Source organism: Gracilinanus agilis, chromosome 3 (assembly GCF_016433145.1).
Source record: "Gracilinanus agilis isolate LMUSP501 chromosome 3, AgileGrace, whole genome shotgun sequence".
In the NCBI taxonomy this organism is placed as follows: Eukaryota; Metazoa; Chordata; class Mammalia; order Didelphimorphia; family Didelphidae; genus Gracilinanus; species Gracilinanus agilis.
This window is the reverse complement of record NC_058132.1, coordinates 445,265,783-445,285,180: the sequence shown is the minus strand read 5'-3', so window position 1 is coordinate 445,285,180 and position 19,398 is coordinate 445,265,783. Positions and strand designations below refer to the sequence as shown.

The window sequence follows — 19,398 nt, the reverse complement described above, 5'->3', positions numbered from 1 at the left end:
GATGGATTCACAAGTGAATTCTATCAGACATTCAAAGAGCAACTAATCCAAATACTATACAAATTATTTTATATGATAAGCAAAGAAGGAGTCCTACCAAATTCCTTTCATGACACAAATATGGTACTGATTCCAAACCCAGGTACATCAAAAACAGAGAAAGAAAACTATATACCAATCTCCCTAATGAACATAGATGCAAAAACCTTAAATAGAATACTAGCAAAGAGACTCCAGCAAGTAATTAAGAAGATCTTCTACCATGATCAGGTGGGATTTATACCAGGAATGCAAGGATAGTTCAACATTAGGAAAACCATCCACATAATTGACCATATCAACAGTCTAACAAACAAAAATCACATGATTATCTCAATATATGCTGAAAAAGCCTTTGACAAAATACAGCATCCATTCGTATTGAAAACACTGAAAAGTATAGGAATAGAAGGACCCTTCCTAAAAATAATAAACAGTATATACCTAAAACCATCAACAAGTATTATATGCAATGGGGATAAATTAGAAGCCTTCCCAATAAGATCAGGAGTGAAACAAGGATGCCCATTATCACCTCGATTATTCAAGATAGTACTAGAAACAGTAGCAGTAGCAATTAGAGAAGAAAAAGAAATTGAAGGTATCAAAATAGGCAATGAGGAGACTAAGCTATCACTCATTGCAGATGATATGATGGTATACTTAAAAAATCCTAGAGAATCAACTAAGAAGCTGGTAGAAATAATCAACAACTTTAGCAAAGTTGCAGGATACAAAATAAATGCACATAAATCATCAGCATTTCTATATATTTCCAACACCATTAGAGCAGGAAGAGGTAGAAAGAGAAACACCATTTAAAATCACCCTAGACAACATAAAATACTTGGGAATCTATCTACCAAAACAAACACAGCTATTATACGAAAACAACTACAAAACACTTTCCAAACAAATAAAATTCGATCTCAACAATTGGAAAGCCATTATTTGTTCATGGGTAGCACGAGCTAATATAATAAAAATGACCATCTTACCCAAATTAATATATCTATTTAATGCCATACCTGTCAAATTACCAAAAAACTTCTTTACTGAATTAGGAAAAACTATAACAAATTTCATTTGGAATAACAAAAGATCAAGAATATCAAGGGAAATAGTGAAAAAAATGTGAAGGAAGGGGGCCTAGCAGTACCAGATATTAAACTATATTATAAAGCTGCAGTCATTAAAACAATATGGTACTACCTCACACCTAGCAGATTGGCTAAAATGAAAGAAGGGGAGAGTAATGAATGTTGGAGGGGATGTGGCAAAATTGGGACATTAATGCATTGCTGGTGGAGCTGTGAACTGATCCAGCCATTCTGGGTGGCAATTTGGAATCATGCTCAAAGGGCTATAAAAGAATGCCTGCCCTTTGATCCAGCCATACCATTGTTGGGTTTGTACCCCAAAGAGATCATAGATAAACAGACTTGTATGAAAATCTTTGTATCAAATATCACTAAGAACTTAGTATCCCCCATTCATAGACAACTAATAGAAGTGTGTAAGAGCAAAAGTCATACACTGAAAGATAGGTAAACAAAATATATGAAAGGTCTTCAAAAGAAAAGTTGTAAATTACTAAAATCCCAAGCAAAGAATGCCTCCAAATCATTAGTCATGAAATATAAATCAAAACAATTCTGAGGTTTTACCTCACATCCAACAAATTGACAATGCTAACAAAAAATAGTACTATGCAGTGTTGGAGGATTCGTGGGAAAATAGGCACGCTGATGTATTATTAGTGAGCTATGAAAATACAATCATCTATAAATCAATTTGTAATTATGCAAATAAAGTAGCTAAAATAACCACATCCTTTCATTTGGAGTTCTACTGTTAGATGTATATTCCAAGGAGGTCACTAACAAAAAGAAGCACATTGTATACAGCAACAGGCCTATAGCAACATTCTTTGTATATGTTAGCAAAGAACAGAAAGGAACTAGATGTCCCATCAATTAACAGCTAAAAGAACTGTGACACTTGAATATAATGGAACATTATTCTGCTAAAAGAAACTATGAGTATGATTAATTCAGAGAAGCATAGAAAATATTTCTATAAACCAATACAAATTGAAGTAAACAGATCTAGGAAAACAATATACACAATGACTACAAAAATGTAAACATAACTTGGAAACAATAGAAAGTTTATGTTGCAAAATTATATAGAATAAGGTTAACTCTAAGAGATATAAGAAGATATTTCTCCAAATTCCTTTGCATATGTTGGGGGGGAAAACAGAGGGATATCAATGAGTGTGGACACTGCATGTAGTGTCAGTTAAAATATTGCTTGGTTTGTTTAATTATTTCTATTCTTCCTATTTTATTTTCTTTGAAAAAAACTTCATTACATAGGTTAGATCTTTAGGAGAAGGGAATAGGTGGGATACAGAGGGAAATCTAGGTGATGTAAACATAAAAGATATAAATGGGATTTTTAGAGGAATATTTTCTCATCAATCTGATAAAGAAAAGTCACAGATGCACAAAAAACATTAGAGCTAGAAGAAAACTAAATACAAGATAAATAATGTAAATGTCCATACTCTAAATTCATCAGTACTAATGACAATAATGAGGGGCAGCTGGGTGGCTCAGTGGATTGAGAGCCAGGCCTAGAGACTGGAGGTCCTAGGTTCAAGTCCGGCCTCAGACACTTCCAGCTGTGTGACCTTGGGCAAGTCACTTGACCCCTATCGCCCACCCTTACCACTCCTGGGCTAAGGACGGTCCCTAGCCCGGATGAAAAAGGAGGAGGGTTGGGCGTGGGGCTAGCAACCCCACCCGGTAAAAACTACATCTGCTAAAGAAACTGCAACCTAAAGTAGGGGCAGCTGGGCTAGCTCAGTGGATTGAGAGCCAAGCCTAGAGACGAAAGGTCCTAGGTTCAAATCCGGGCTCAGACACTTCCCAGCTGGGTGACCCTGAGCGACTGTGTGACCCATTGCCTACTGGTTGTGGCCCTATGCTCCTAGAATGGAGTCCCAGGATAAAAAAAAAATGACAATAATAACTCACTCTTACATAGTGTTTCACAATATGTAAAAGGCTTTCCCCAAAAGAGGACAGTAAGTGCAATTATTTCCCTTTTGTAGATGCTATTCCATTTGTTGCATTTCTCCCTTAAATCTATGTCATCTGATTCTTTCCCTATAATTATAATCCCTTGGCTTGAGTATGAGGCAGAGAATAATGATTTAAAGTTAAAAAGAAAAAAAAGAAAAGAAACCCAGGAAACAGTGAGAGGGAAAAATGTGACCGACCATTAGGAAGGCATGAATTTTTGTGAGAAATGATCAGCACAGCACTGTGTACCCAGTGGATGCTCTCTGAGAGTGGCTTATGATGACAGTGGCTGCATGTCATAAAATATGAATAGTGAGTCCTCATCATTTTTATCTCCCTTGTCAGCCATCAGATTGGAAAAAAATAATAATACCATAGGATCCTGTTATAGTGCCTTTCTCCACCATTCTCCTTGGATTTACACTGAGAAAGAGTCAAGGAAAACACAGCAGGAGTCTAGAATGATTGTAAAGGGTGTACTTAGGAGATGATTTCTCCCTTCTAAATGAGCTCAATTTCTAACCACATCACTCAATAGGAAGATTCCTAGAAATCATCACCAACATGAAATTTCTCCAGTAATTTGAATGGCTGTGAATCACTCAAAAATATATTTTATTACCACACAACACAAATGTTCTACTATTCTACCCTGGTCCAGTCCTTAGAGTATGCTTCTAAGATAATGAAATTTAGATTAGAAATGAATGGTACCTTATATATTATCTAGTCCAATTCCCTCAGTTTTTGGTGACACATTTTAAAGGTGTCATTGTCAAAATCAGACTATGTTCAAGTTTCACTTCTTACAAATACTGACCATATCACCATTGGTAAGTCACAACTTTTCACTGTTCTAAAAAAACAAACAAAAAGCTTCCCAAGGCTAGAAGTTGCAGAGAAGGTTTCAACATGCATGGGTAGAGTGATCTTCCTCATCCAAGTTTCCCCTATGTAAATGGAATCATAGTTCCAGTTCTCATCCCTATCACAACTGATGATCTAAGGCAGATTTTGGAGAGAAGAGCATTTTGTATGGTAGAGAACTGGCCCTAGAGTCAAGGATGATCTATGGTTTTTTGTCATTCAGTCATTTCAGTCATGTCTGACTCTGTTAACCTATTTGGGATTTTTTGGCAAAAATTTCCTTTTTTTGCTCATTTTATATATAAAGAAACTGAGGCAAACTGGGGTAGGTGACTTGTAGAATACATACTGATGAAAACATAGGTCTAGACCAATATGGCAGGAGAACTCAAAAGCCATGCCACACAAAGATCACTTAAAGAAGAGGAGGATATCTATCCTTGAGAAGAGATTTGTGGAGTAGAAATAATTATTGTCCTCATATATCATATATAGCTGTCACGTCAAAGAGGAATTAGATTTATTTTGCTTTATCACAGAGGCCAGAGAAAGTCAGAGTAGAAGTGACAGGCAATGGAATTTAGTCTAAGATTTCCCAGAAATTACAGCTATGCAGAAACTTCCTCCTCATTGGAGATCTTCTAGAGGAAACTGGAAACAATTTGGTGGAGATGATTCTTGCATCTGGTAAGTATCAAATCAGATGAACATTAAACTCCCTCCCAGCCCAAAGACTTTGATTCCATATGCCCACTTCTGTTTTCTTCCACTTGCACAAATTTATTGTGACATCTAGGCTATGAGAGACAATGTATGCTTTTTCTTAATTGGATTTTTCTCTTAAGGAGTTAAAAATATAAAAAGACATCACAACTTCTCCCACAAAATTTCAAATCAGATTCTTCAGCTTGATATCCCTGCCATTACAGTGAAATAATGCAATATTGTAAACATACTTCTAAGATAACTAGGCATCTTGTGGTTCTTTGCCTCAATATGGAATCAGTTTTTAGGAGTTTTTGAAAGGGCTAAAGACTGTGCCTATCTTTGACTCATCCTTCCTTTCATTTACATGTGGTACTAAACCCTCCGGACTGATACAGCTTTTGAAATCATGAGCTAAAGATCCAAAGATCTTTCTCCCATTCTCTTTGTTGCCTCAGGTTATCCACACAACCTCTGTTTTGATTTTTAACAAGCTATGGGCTGAATATATTCCCAATCAAGGTCAATAGTTTTCAGTGATATTCTGGTATTGGGTTGGCTTTCAGGTAACAAAAACTGACTCCATCTTCTATGACTAAACTCCAAAACTAAAAGCTTTTGGAGGGGGGCAGCTGGGTAGCTCAGTGGATTGAAAGTCAGGCCTAGAGATGGGAGGTCCTAGGTTCAAATCCGGCCTCAGATACTTCCCAGCTGTGTGACCCTGGGCAAGTCACTTGACCCCCATTGCCCACCCTTACCACTCTTCCACCTATAAGCCAATACACAGAAGTTAAGGGTTTAAAAATGTAAATAAATGAATGAATGAATAGATAGATAGATAGATTGATAGATAGATAGATAGATAGATAGATAGATAGATAGATAGATACATAAATGAATAAATAGCTTTTGAAGCAACATGACTAGCTTAAATATAATAGTTGTGGCAAGATCCCAGTTATTCTTTTAGGGAACAAAAGTTATTTATTCTAACTGTTTTTCCTTGTCTCCAGATCATAAACAGCATGGAAAGAGAGTGAGCAAATCTCTGTGGCCACCTCTGTGCTATGGTACCTAGTAACCAAGGCAATGAGGATATTGAATCCTTTCAATTTATTTTACTGCAAGTCTACAGTCTGGAGGCTGTGATTTCCAAAGAATCTAGATACCTTTACTGTGACCTCCTTAATTAACTTTATTTCCCTAGTTCCTCTAAGAGAATGTAGTGACTTTGGTTTAAAATAGTCTAAATGTGCCCATTCCTGGCTATCAGCACATTTGCTTTTACTGTTATCCATCAGAGGCCCCAAATTTGTCCTTCGGTTGACCTAACTGATTAATTTTAAAGGATTTAAAGTTAAACTAACAGAGAAAAGCAAACTTGTGTAGCAGCCAGGACAAACTAAGATAAGCTCCCCAAACAGAAGCTTTCAGTTTAGAGAAAACAAAAATGATTTCTTCCTTTTCTTTCTCACAATATGTATATGGGAATATCTGTCTCAGATCAGAGTACCTGGGAATTCATTCTGGGAATGAAATAAAGGAATAGAAAAGGGACACTAGCAAATTATCTTAATGGTAGTTAGGTTCCCCTTATAGAATGCAGCCTGAAGAAAATAGAAAACCCTCCAGGAATACTATAAGCCACAGACTAGAACTACAATTTCCCTGTTAAGCATAGACTTGAAGCCAAGGCAAAAGTATGATTTCTTTAGTGTGCTGGCTCCATTTCTCCTTCTTAAAGCATCCTCTTATTTTCCTACAAACTTCACAGGGCCCAAAGGTTTCATGCTACCCTCTAGTGGTTCCCCCATTATGTTGTCTGACCCCTCATCTCCAAGGCTGACCATTACTTTTGACTTTTTAAAATTCCCCATTTAAAAGCTTAACTATCTTTTTCTCAGTCCCCCATTGTTAATCTACATACCTGATGGCGAACCTATGACACGGATGTCAGTGCTGACACACATAGCCATTTTTAATGACATATGGCCGCATGCGGCCACATACAATTAATTGCATATAATTGTATATAATAATGAATTGTATATAATAAGGATTATCCTTAAAGTATGGTCCTTCCATATAACATTTTCATTTTAAAAGAGGTCTTCTGTTCCTTAATTCATTAAATATTTACAGAGCACAAGGCCTTGTTTTAGATTCTGGCTTTACAAAACTGAAGAATGTCACAGGTTCTACACTCCAGGAGGGGGAATAAGATAGTTACATAAATAACTAGTTCAAATGAAAATAAGAATTATGCAAAAGAGACATCCAAACATTTTCCTTAGGAGAAATAAAGAATAAGTAAAAGGGGAACACCAAGCACTATAACTAGTCCAAGAGCAATATGCATGGCCAGGAAGATGGGTTGTTTTTTTTTTTTAATTTTGGATAGCATTCCAAGGGTTATATTAATACTCTTACTCCATCTCCATTCAGGGCTAATTCAGTACCAGCACCCTGGGAAAGTAAAGAAGTTCATAACAAAAGAACACTTTTGTAATGCATAGAATTAAAATATTTGGAAGTATCTCTGGGGTCATCTAATCCAAAATGTCTCTGAATAAGAGGTGGCTCTCCAACATTTCCCAAAAATGGCCATTCCTCTGAAAGAGTTTTGCCTGAAGAATCCACTGGGGAAATTCCTTTGCCTCCAAAGTCCATTCCTCTTGGAGATAGTTTCAATTGTTGGGAAGTTTTTCCTGTCACCAAGTCAAAAATTTCCACTTTGCAACTAAGTTCTTAGTTATATTCTACTCTTTGAAGGGAGACCAAATTTATAATCCTTGTCCACATCATAGCTCTTCTTGGTATGGTGAAAACAATAGCAATAATAGCAACAACAACTTCAAATTAAAAAAAAATCAGGTTTAGGAAAAGGGTTCTAAATATTTGTTTGACAGAGTTCCTTTGCTCTAGTATTCCTCCTCCATCTGCCTGGAATCTGCCTCCCAACCTTTCTATTTCTCTATTACCCAACACACACATCAGTAATCTTACTTGTTAGAAACTTTCTCCTTTCTATTTAATTGGTCCCTCACTTCCTGTGATATCTGACATGGTAGACTAATCAAACTTGACTGAGACCTCCTTCCTTCTCTATTATTCACCTGGCCCACTTCCATCCCTGAGCAGCTCTCTAGTGGGACAACTGATGTGTCCCTGCACCAAATTAAGAAGTGTGAGGATAGGCTTAACCTGGGTGTGAGGTCCAAAGGGATCCTCTTGAAGGATCATAAATTCGCTTCCTCCTCCTACTTTGTTTTGAAGACCAATCTTACCCAAGACCGTAACTCCTTTGTCTGCCAGCAAAGTCGCAAGTATATCCTGTCACTGCTGAGATCCAGTTGTTTCCTTGTCTATTTATTGGGTGACTATAAGTCTGATAAATCATTCTTCCCATTCATCTCATGCCCCCTAAATTATGCCACAATGCTTTTTCATGTATGTATTAAAATACTCAATTCTTTCATAGAAATCCTTAAATCTTTAAAGGCAGTGAAATCAAAAGATGCTACATAAGTGACATTCACATGTATTCAATTAGCAATGTGTTAACCCTTTCTAGTCGAGATAGAGACTTGAAAGGCCATGAAGAATCCCCAATAAAACCATGTAAACTCCAGAAACTATCCAATAAATAATGATAGAAAGAAAAATGTTGAAGAATATAAAAAAGAAGTAGTAAGCTTCTCTGTCCAGTTCCAGACAAGAAGATGATCAGAAACCAGAGGATCTGAGAAGAGACGTCAAAGTAGAAGAGACAGAAACCAGAGAAGAGCTCCAATAAATAAGCTTGAAGTCTGTGAACTTTCTGACCAGGGACCCACTGGGAAATCTAATCTACCTCTTAAAAGGGTTACAGCCTAATTGAGAGAAGGATTATTGCAACAAATAACAATGACAAATAGTAGAGTGATACAAGTGCAAAGAAAAAATCGGATAAAGGGCCAGAAGAAATTTGAGGAAGGATTATTCATTTTCACATGGGAAGAGGAATGTAAATAAAAGAAAGTTTCATGGAAGAAGTAAAACTTAAGTAGAGTCTTAAAGGAAGAATGTCACCTCAGCAGAGTTATGATTACAGTTATTATATTACATTTTATCATATTAATTATGTTGTTATATTATATAACATTACATTACATTATATTACATTATGTTATGTTATATTATATTATATCATATTATAGTTATGATTACAGCAGGACGAAGCAAAGAGCAGAGAATAGAGCAGGCAGGATGAGAGCAAAGAACTCAGAATATAGTTTCTGCAGCTCTAGAGCTATATCAGCCTACTAAATAAAAAGGCTACAAATAAAAAGGCTACAAATAAAAAGGCTCTGCTCCATTTCCCTCCAGAATTATTTTCCAGGAACTTTCCTCTACAGAGACAAATAATAAGGGTATGACCAATTTGGGAAAGACCTAGGCAAAAATAGACCTTTATAAACCATGTGACCCTAGGCAAATCACATAACCCTCTATGCCTCAGTTTCTTCAGCTGAAGAAGAAGTTTGGAATCAGTGAGATCTAAGGTCTCATGTAGGGCTAGATCTATGACACTACAATCTATGATACTACATTGCTGCTGTGGGATAACAACTGTTGTGAGGAAGATTACTTTAGTTATTATTTAGGAGACCTAGCAGGAAGGGTTTGAGAATTCCAAATGGAATGGGGAAGCAGGAAGTGTGGTTTCTCTCTCTGAGACAGACTCCACGGTGGTTGGGAAAAGTTGTAACTGATCCTGGGAGACCTCAGAGGAAGTGGAGTTTGCACCCAGATTTCCAGAGATCCTAAAGGAAGACCAACATCTACTTGTGGGAGATTTTGGTAGAGACTATTAATCCCAAACTGAGTTGCAGGTTAACTTGGGCTGGGTTAGCTCCCAGAATCTACCCACCTGAAAGAGTACAGCTAGTGGTCCTGGAGGAGCTGCAACATTGCTGGAGTGTGTCAGGACTCTGCTGTGAGGATTCCCACTTCAGTCCTGCTATTCTCTGGGCCCTGTCTTGCTTAGGTCTCAGTTGAATGTGGATAAGTCCCTCCCCTGACCCTGTGGTTTGCCCTTAGTCTAGAAGTGTAGAAACCCCTATTCCCATCCTTTACCATAGTTCCCAGCCAGTGGTGAGCTACTCAGAACTGCTTACCCCCTACCGCAAGTCATTGATAAAATCTCTACTTGGAGTCAAAATACTATAGAGACTGAAATAGGGCCAGAGAAAGGGTTTTTCCCCATTTTGGGGGGCCTTTATTGTTTGTGTTATCTTGTTTGTTTGTAAATTTATATTGTTGTGAGAATATTGTTGAATTTGTGTTAGTTATTGGTTATTAGTCATTCATTGTGGCTAATAACACCACTGTAATTTTGTATAACTGGTCATTTGTATCAATGTTTGGGAGAATGGTACTTGAAGACTGTATGCATTATTTGATATTGGGGTTATGGCAAGGGATATTATTCATCTCTTACCTGTGGTTTAAGATCATACCCAGGTATTATAGAGGTATATTGGATTTTGAATTAGTCCAACCTATTCTTAACATTACTATTCTAGATATTATAGCACACACCCCTATTATTGTTTTAACTGGTTATATCATATATAAAATAAGATCCTCCTCACAACACAGCAGGACCATCAGTGGTTTGGCTTAAGAAATATACTAGAAATATTATCAGCCTTCAAGTTCTCTATTTACCAAAATTTCATTTAAAAATCATACTATAAGAAATGAATGAGTAATAATAGAAGATATGCAAAAATAATTACTTTTTAAAATAATTTAAGAGAACTCATGAATGTATGGCAGTTAAAAACTTTTTTATCACACCTCCTTCTGTAAAGTAATTCAAAATCATAAGGAACTGATTTCTTTCATTTCGAGTACAGGCTATAATACAATTTGCTGCCTTGGAAATTTCATTTATTACCATTCTAATTAACACTTTGAAGCATTTTGACAGGATTCATAGAATCATCAACTTAACAATACCTTCCATTTAGATTATACTCCACTAGCTATATAACAAAATCAGTGAATTTTTATCTAAAATAAGTTTGCAATTATATCCACAGGGATTTTAAAAACCACTTCATGTGGTGAAAGGAAACATTAATCTGGGTGCTTAGCCACTGTTTGGGCATTAATTAGCCCCGGGAAGAGCTATATTGTAAATCATAGCAGGACATACCTCAGTTTAAGAAAGTAGGTCCTCAAAAACAGCTAGCTCCCTGTGGCTTGTATTTTAGAGGAGAATGATTCTGATGATTGAAGCAATCACTGTAAATCATATTAATTTATGTTAAGAAGAGTCAGTATAAAGGTCAAAATTTCTAGAGTTTGACACTAACTTCAAGAACTCTTTTCATCACATGAGAAAACTAGAAAATACATTTTCATTTAAGGGTGACAAATATGTGTGTGTATATACACATATACACACATATAATGTAACTTCTCAAAAGAAAAAAATTGGAGAGGAACATGCCACACAAAATGACTAAAATTTCTGATAATTAAAACTGCATCTGGTAGATATAACTCAATGTAGTATTCTTATTAGAATGAATGAATGAAGTACTTATTAAGCACTTACTATGTGCAAAACACTCCGCTAAATGCTGGAGATAAGTATAGAAAATAAGGCAGTCTCTGTTTTCAAGGAGTTCACATTCACATCTTCTTTAATGTGATTTCTACCGATAGTAATCATATTAATTCCTGAAGTTGAATCATTTGACCAAAGCCAATTACTTTGGAAGAAAGAAAAAAATTTTCCCTTGGGGTTTCAGTAGCTGTGGCAGTAGCACCTGTGGAAGCAATTGCTAGCTCTCCAAAAAAGTTACTTGCCAAGAAAATGACTGAGAGGAATGGGCTGAAAGCATGCAACTCTAAAGGTTCTTGAGATTAGATTCTGATCTGTTTCCATCAGGATCTAAGGGGAAATGATGGTCAAGTTGGAGATAGGAGTTTTACTTTCCTAGTTAACATGATGCACAAGGTAAAACTTTAGCTAAGACTTGAAATAAGCTGGAAGCTTGGAGACAGAGATGAAGAGGAAGAAAGTTCCAGTCTTGAAGACAGCCAGTGAAAATATTTGTAATGAGATGGAGTGTCTTGTGAGAAGAACAAGAAGCCCAGTATCACTGGATTGCAGAGTATATGGAGGAGAATAATATGTAAGGAGAATGGAAAGGTTGGAAAAGGCCAGATTATGGACTTTAAAAGTCAAATTTAAGATTCTATATTGAATTCTGGAAATAGCAGGGAGTCACTGTATCTAATATAATAGGGGATGATATGATCAGAGCTATTCTTTAGAAAGACCAATTTAACAACTGAGTGCAAGATAGCTTTAGTAGGGAGACACAAGACAGGAAGACCAACCTTCCTGTTATGAGGTGATGATGGCCAGCCCCAGGGTGATTGAAGTGTCAGAGTAGAGAAGAGGCATATAGAAGAAATATAATGAAAGTAGAAATGACAAGACATGACAATTAATTGGTTATGAGCATGAGAGAGAATGAGGAGTTGAGGATAACACTGGGAACTGGAAGAAATGTGGAGTCCTTGTTAGGGTTTGGGTTCATGAGTTCAGTTTTGAACATGTAGAATTGGAGATGTCTATGGGGCATCCAGTTCAAGATGTAAAAAAATAATTCCAAGTTAGCAATATGAGACTGGAGATTGGGAGAGAGATTAGGATTGAAAAAACAAATGTAAAAGTCATCTGCATAGAGATATTAATTAAAACCACAGGAGCACCTGAGATCACAATGTGAAGAGAAGATTCAGGAACTTTCTTTAGTCGGAAAACTCTGAAATGGAGCAGGCAAGGGAAGACCTGAGGAGATTATAGAATCAAAAGCTTTTCCTGATCCATGCTATTACCCTCCCTATCAAACAAAGTGTATTTAAGTGCTTTTGCATTTAATTTGTATTTTTTCTAGTTGTAAGTTAGGGATACAAATCAAAAAGGAAAAACTGTCCTCACATTCAAGAAGTTTATAATCTAATGAGGGAAGACAGCAGGTAAAAGTAAGCTGGAAATGGAGGGGATATGAAAATCAAAACGAAGCTCAGTTCATTTTGAGAACATTTTGTTCCTGTGCAGTTAAAACCAAGTAGAGCTACAGAAAGAAAATAGAGAGTAAGCTGAAAAGCCTAAATCCTGCCCTCTAACTGGTGAGAAGAATTTAGTGTTATATCTTCCTTTCATCAAAGGGGAGAGAAGGATTTCTTTTCAAATCTTTAAGATGTCCCAAAAATTAATAAATTAAACTTTAAAACCTATTTGATTGAAAACGTTTTAAAATAAACTCTGACGCCTTATCTTTTCTTCTTATATTTATTAACAGTAATTTATTACATAGAGACTCTGAATATGACACTACTTTTGGATACATTTTGAACATCTTTGCTAAACCACCAACAGAGAAATTAAATTTGGATTTAGCTTTTGAAGTTCTAGAAGAAACAAGGAAATTACCCATAGTCTTTCTCCTTTTATTCATATTTTGTGACACAGAAAGATATTGCCTACAAGAGTCATTCAAAGAACTCCTTTGGGATTTCACAATTTCCTCCTCCCCTATTGCTAGAATAGAATTCTATTTTAATGATATATTCTAAAATGATCACAACATAATAAAAATGTGAAGCACATGACTTATATATTATAGTAGAAGAGTATATCTAATCATCGAATGATAAATTGGGGACAAATCAGAACCTTCTGAATAATTTGAGTGCTCTGCAAAATTCTGATTTGCTATATAAGCATGAATTCTTCTTCTTGTCATTTTATTAGTGGCAATTGTAGTAGTATTTCATACAGAAATTTCGAAGTAAGTAAGGCCCAGAGAGTTACTTCTGTCTAAGTTGAGAAAATAATTTAAAGTCATGATATATGACTGGAGTTTAGCTTGTCTTAATGAATGTCAGTGTGGTACAGTAGAAAAGAACACTATGTTTGATGTCTAAAACACAAGTTCCAAGTTTCTATAGAGGCCAATCAACAGATAGATCATTGGACCTGTAGTCAGGAAGACCTGAGTTCAAACCCATCCTCAGGCACTAATTATTAGTTGTGTAACTCTGGGGTAAGTCACTTACCTTCTATCTGCTTCAGTTTCCTGTCTATAAAATGAAAATAATAATGGTACTTATCTTCCAGGGTTTTTATACTCATAAAATGAGATGTTATTTATGAAGTGCTTTACAAAGTTTTAAAGAACTATATAAAAGTTATTATCATCACTTACTACCTGTGAGACTGTGGACAAGTCATTTAATCTTTCTGTGTCTCAGTTTCTCAAAATGACATGTTAGAATAGATGGCTTGTGGGAATACCTTCTAGTTCTTTATGTTCCTAGGACAGTGGGATGGGTCACCTGGTCAAGTCCTTTAGGCAAGACTCCCTGAGTCTAAGAATCTGTCCACTAAATTTTAAGAGAGCATCCACATTGGGAATTCCTCCAGATTTGCCTACATCTGACTAAACAGAATGAAGAAGCAGCTCTTTCAAGCAGGAACCAATTAAGCTGTTTTTGTTCATTTTTTTATCATCATCAAAGTCATCAAAGAACATTTTTTAGAATTTAAATAATTCATAAGTACCTTAAAATTGGACCACAGCTTTGTTTATTTTTAGTTAAGTCAGGAGTCATATTTGCTGTAGCTCAATTTTTCTTTCAATTTACTAATACTTTAATTAGTTGGTTCTGAATATTCTTAAATGATCTTTAAACAATCCCAAGACAAATAGGTAGATTTTATCCAGGTAAATATATGTAAGAGATTTACTTTTCACACTTATGACAAGGACCAGGAAGTAAGTAGGACAAAAAAAAGTTATTTAAAAAAATAACTTTTACTATGAAAAATATTGACTAAGGATTCTAGAGGCCAGGAATCTATTCCTCACTCTACCACTTAATCCTCAATTGCTTTTACACCTATCAACTGACTTGTATATAAATGAAAAGAACAATGGATTTGAAGTACCTTGGGTTCAAATCCCAACACTGCCTCTTACTACCTATGTGAACTGGGGCAAGTTACTTAACCCAGCTGGTCCTTGGGCTCCTCTCCTTGGTAAAATGAAGGGATGGCACTAAAGATAGAAGTTGCATTACAGCATAAAGAAAGCAGCAAAGCCAAATTGAGACTTAATTTTAAAAAATGCTAAATACTGCATGGCCAAAGAACAAATCATGGAAACAATTCACTGTAACAAGAGTGGGCTCTACCTGGGTGGTGATGCCCACCTGTGGCCAGGGCTGGAGCTTTGGGATTCAAAGAGAGGCAGAATAGATGTCTCCAGCCTCTTCTTCTCCCATCCTTCTCCAAGGAAGGTTTTCAGTTATGCCAGGATGGGAGGAAGGAGATTGAGGATGGAAGTTAATTTGCTTTCCTCAGGGAGAGTTTACCCAGGCTAGAAATATATCTCCCAGCATCTTTCAGTATTATTTGACCAAGGGGTATGTTCAACTTCTGATTGCTTTGTATACAAATTAAAATACATTTCTTTTGAGTAGATCTCTAAATGGCAAATCTGATTAGGTTGTTAAGAAAATGAAAGAACCAGATTAATCATAGATTAGTTTTTTTGTTATCTTGAGAACCACATTAGATTGTGGGCAGCTAGTCGATAGAGCACCAGACCTAGAATGATGAGGAACTGGGTTCAAATTTGACCTCAGATACTTCCTAGCTTTGTGACCCTGAATGTCATTTTACCCTATTTGTCTAGCCCTTACCCCTCTGTTTTAGAATTGTTACTAAGATAAAAAGTAAGAGTAAAAAAATGTTTAAAGAACTCCATTATATTAGATGTTCAGTGATACAATCCATTCGCTGTGTCAAATCCTTGACTCAAACTTTTTGTTGTAGGAAGCTCTCTGCTAAAATAATCCTACCTATGGAAATCTGAAACTTCTCTGCAATTTAGTCTTACAGAGTTGCCTGGATCGCCCAGTCAATAGGTATCAGAGGTAGGACTTGCACACAGGTCTTCATGACTCAAGACCCCATCTTTACTTATTGTAGCAAGTGTCCTCTCCAAATCATGATGGTAGCCCCAAATTACTAATTTTCCACATTCAAAGTTGATTCTTAATGGCACCATCTAACTCAAACTGGAGGTTTGCTTATTTTAAATTTTACTTAACTTTCTGGTATAGGAGACCTTAAATCTTATTGTGACATTTGATTTTTTTTAGAAATGGAAGAGCATGAATAATCTAATAAACAGATCACACCTCCTACATAGGCTATTTTTTTCCTTTATCAGTTCATATCACATTTTGAATAAAAGACAAAGCACTCATTTCTTAGTTTATCATGGTTATGTTGCTATACACTTATGTTCACTTAACATCTTTTTACAAGTAATTGTGAACAATATTTATAAAGTAAGGGAAAAATAAATTCCTATAAATCATGAAGTTGATACTTTGAGAAAGGGTTTACATCACTATATTATCCTTAAAATAAGTATTCAAAGTATAAATTAATAATACAGATTTCTACAACATAATGCATCTAAAGTTGATATAATTATCTTTTCAATGGCTAATATAATCGATCATACTACATAATTATTACATTTTCCTAATTTCAAAAATCTCATTGGAGCTCTTAATTTCATGGAATCAGAGAGTTGTGACATGTTACAGCTGGAACAAAGATCAAATATTGCAACCTCCTTCTTTTAAACACTGAAATTTATCAAAGATCATAGATTTATATCTGGAGATCATCAAGTCCCACCTCAGCCTCAGGACCAGCTAGGTTAAGTAACTTGACCCAGGTCACAAAGGTAGTACATGGTAATGCTAGGATTTTAACCAAGAGCTTTTGTCTAAATCCAGTGTTATTTCCAATTATACACATAGTGGCTATGTGTAAAGTCACACAGGGCTTAAATGCTAGAACAAGAAGTAGAATACAAATCTCCCAAATCTTAGTCAATACTCTCTGAAATAAATGTTTTCTTTTATTTTATTTTGTCCTAATTACTTTCTCATCCCTACTATATATATGAAAAGTAAATCTCTCACATATACCTTACCTACCTGCCTAAAAACAACTTAGGGCAATCTGAGTGTAGAGATCATCTTAAGATAATTCAGAAGAAACTAGCTGAAATGTTAGTAAACTGAAGGAAAAAATCACATTAAAGCAAATATTACTTCTGACAACAAAATATAGTTGTGACTGGAAGAAAAAAAACTTTGGCATGCTATTTATATGGAACTGGTGATATTTCCTTTATTAAGCATCCTGCAGCACCCCCTGAATATCTAAAAGAGCCTTTAGTTTGTATGAGGAAAGCACAGAGCCAAGTCCCTTCATACCCTTTCTCAACCATTTCTAGACCTGCTGTTTGCTCCTTGGTGGTCATCTTCATTCCTTTCCCATCTGAACCTTGGCCTCTATCCCTAGATGCCCTGACTATAATAGGAAGTTGAGAGAAAAATCTAAATAATATGTGTATTGAACTAGGTTTCCCTGGCACAAAAAAGACCAACTGTAGGGCAAAACTTCCTAATAAAATGAAGTGAAATGGTACCTGATTAACCAGATGTCAAGCCTTTTCAGACCTTTTTATGCTTCTTAAGATTATCTTTCTGATATTCATTCATCTTCACAACCCAAATTTTGAAAATAGTAATCATAACTTTAAAATTCATTTGGATTTAAATTCGAGTTGCTCTGAAAGTAAAATATATCTCTGAATTGAAAGAGTTCTTTGTTGAATCTGACTATAATATGAAACAGTTGAGTACTGATAACACAAATGCCTCCTGAGAGTTTTGAAAATTAACATGTTTGCCTTAGAAAAAAATTTTTAGCAGAACAAGGGAATGCCTCTGCTCAACAGCAAATCAGACAATGTGGCCCAATGGCTTTTTGAACAGAATTGTGGATCATTATTTTAAATATTTCTAACCAAACTGAGATTTTATTGTATTATGAGAAACTCAAGTTCAATGTGATTTGGTATGACCTTCTAGTGAATAGCATCATTTATGAGGATGTGAAGTCGACAGGCAATAGTAATGATCACCATTTTGTATTCTGAGCATTATTTGTCACAGATATTATTTTGTTCCTCTCAGGAGGCCTGTGTATTATTAGGACGCTGTTTAAAATTGTACTTTTTCTCCACTAAAGTCATATATAAGAGGAAAATTGGGAATGGTAGATGTCTTTTATCTACCAAATGGTATAATATCTTTAAACAGATTTTTAATGTATGTTGCTCCCCTTTACATTCATACCACAAGCATTCCAAGTTATATTATATAGTCCCTAAGAGGAATACACATTTTTTCTTCAGATTGCATTCCCTTTCTTCTCATCCTTCTGATATTGTTTCACTGTCTTTGCTGTTTGAGATATCTCTTCAAACTCATCTTCCACAACCCTTTTTATTATCTAAAAGAAATTGGAGCTCAGCCAATTTATATATCATTTAAGTGGAGTTGTACACACATTCTCTGGTTACCTAGCTACAGATCAGCTTTTGCTTTTATGGAATAGAAACCAAGAATACAACTCTCTGGAAATTCTTGCTGTTCTGGCAGCTGCCTTGTTTACTTTCAGAACAGTAAACCCAACAGAAGTGACATCACTTGCCATGGCTGAAGCTGTGCTTGCTGACCTTTCCACTTTAAAAGTTATGTTTCTTCTTCAAGTTTTAATTTTTTCTACTGACACTTGATTTTTCTTAGAGGTAACTGAGAACACGTATCTAGTTTTTTTTTTATTAGAAACTAATCATGAACTATGCAATTGCTACCTAAAAGCAAAAATAACCTTTATATATGCACTAATAAAAATTAGGTTCCCTTTGCAATTTAACCTGAGTAGTTTTTCACTTTATAAAAAATAAATTTATGTCAAATATTGTTCTGCATATTGCTTAATTTTATCAAAAGAGAAAGACATAATTTTGTAACAATATAACAATGCTTATTTTGCATGTATATATATAAATACATATAAATGCTGATGGATAAAAATATATATCAATATATTCAATAAGAAATAAAAATACTAAAATAAACTCTGAAAGCTAATAAAATTTCTGTGATGATTCTCTTATATCAGGTTGAAGATATTCTCCAGATAATGTATAATTTTTTTGTTTTCAGCTGGCTTTCATTCAAAGGCAGGGTAAAAGTTTGAATAGGGTACTGCTTTAAATTAAAATAGACTTTAAATATTTGTCTATCACTTATTCTTTTTAAAGGGGATCCAATAGGTCTTTTTAATTCCTCTCTTAAAGGGTTTGACTTTTGGAGGACAAATACAGTTACTTATTTTCATGTTATTCTCTCATTCAATTTGAAAGACCTCTGGAGAAAATATGAAGTGCCTTTTCTGTACTTCTAGGCCTTCTGCATCCTCATTAGGAGACTTGGTACTATTGTTACCAGGTAGTCCAAATTCTGCTACCTTGAGTATACAAGGAGTACACTCAAGTGAATTAAAGAATCTGAAACATATCCAACTTTGGTGATGTCTTTCTTGGTTTGCTAGGTTCAATTCCAGACCTAAGTGACTGAGAAAATTAGAAGCAATTACTAGTCTTTCTTTAATTCAGAGCTGAAAAAATCTTGTAATGTGAAAGCAGTTGCATTTTGATCTTCACTGAATGTGAAAGGCATT

General features: G+C 35.3%; 1 pseudogene; it reads left to right on the top strand.

The window, feature by feature from the left end:
• Positions 1 to 18,448, top strand: part of LOC123241685 — a 46,581-nt pseudogene extending 28,133 nt beyond the window's left edge.
• The last annotated feature ends 950 nt before the right edge of the window (positions 18,449 to 19,398 follow it).